Here is a 908-nt window from a genome sequence, read left to right on the forward strand (position 1 = left end):
AGTACTCATTTTCTTCTGGTAAACACTTACTCGTATTTGAAGAGTGCTCTGAATCAGCAGATCCAGACTTTGGGTTGAGTGTGTAAAGTGCTCCTGTGTTGGGATATGTGTCTTTGCAAGACTGCCCGGGGGGAGCAAAAATCCAGATCTCTCCATTTCTTTCTATGTCACACACATGCACATGCACATGCACACAGACCCAGAACATGAGGCATTACATTGGCTTATGGCCCTCTTAAATATTATAGCAAAGAAGCAGGTATATAGAGAACAGTATTGAACTTTAATGGGGTGGGTTAGGGTTAGGAAAATAAATGGTTGAAATGGCTGCACGTTGGTGGTGATAACAAAAACGCTGTGAAGTGATTTCATTGATTTAGACAAGGATAGAATGTGTATCTAGGGCATGTGCGTATTTTAATACGTTATGTTTCTTCAGCTTCACTGAAATTTTTTAAATAAGGAAACACAAAAGGAAAAATAGCAAATTTGAAACAAAAGCACCTATATTTGTGTCATCTGTTATTGTGAATACCTCAAAAACTATTAAGGCCTAAGAAGGTTTATTTACCTCATAGTTGTGGCTCATCGCTTGTGCCCATACACATGGCACTTGGCCAGCGCCCCCTGGCTGTGTTCCCTCACGGTAGACAGAGTGACAGTGGGTGTATGGGTGAGAGGGAGGATGTCCAGGGAAAACCAGGAGGGAGGTGCACTGGGAAGGGTTCTGGATAGCCGCTATGCTTGCCTGTAAGAACCCAAGCACCCCCTAAAATTAACTAACCTATTTAGGTCTCACCACTGCCATACTGCATCAAACCTCTACTACTGAATCCTCAGAGCAAACATATTCAAGTCATGGTCCTACCAACCCCTTATTTTTGTTCAATACTGGTATAGAAGGCGTG

The sequence above is a fragment of the Octodon degus genome, unplaced genomic scaffold (genome assembly GCF_000260255.1).
Source record: "Octodon degus isolate 3935 unplaced genomic scaffold, OctDeg1.0 scaffold00234, whole genome shotgun sequence".
Taxonomy (NCBI): domain Eukaryota; kingdom Metazoa; phylum Chordata; class Mammalia; order Rodentia; family Octodontidae; genus Octodon; species Octodon degus.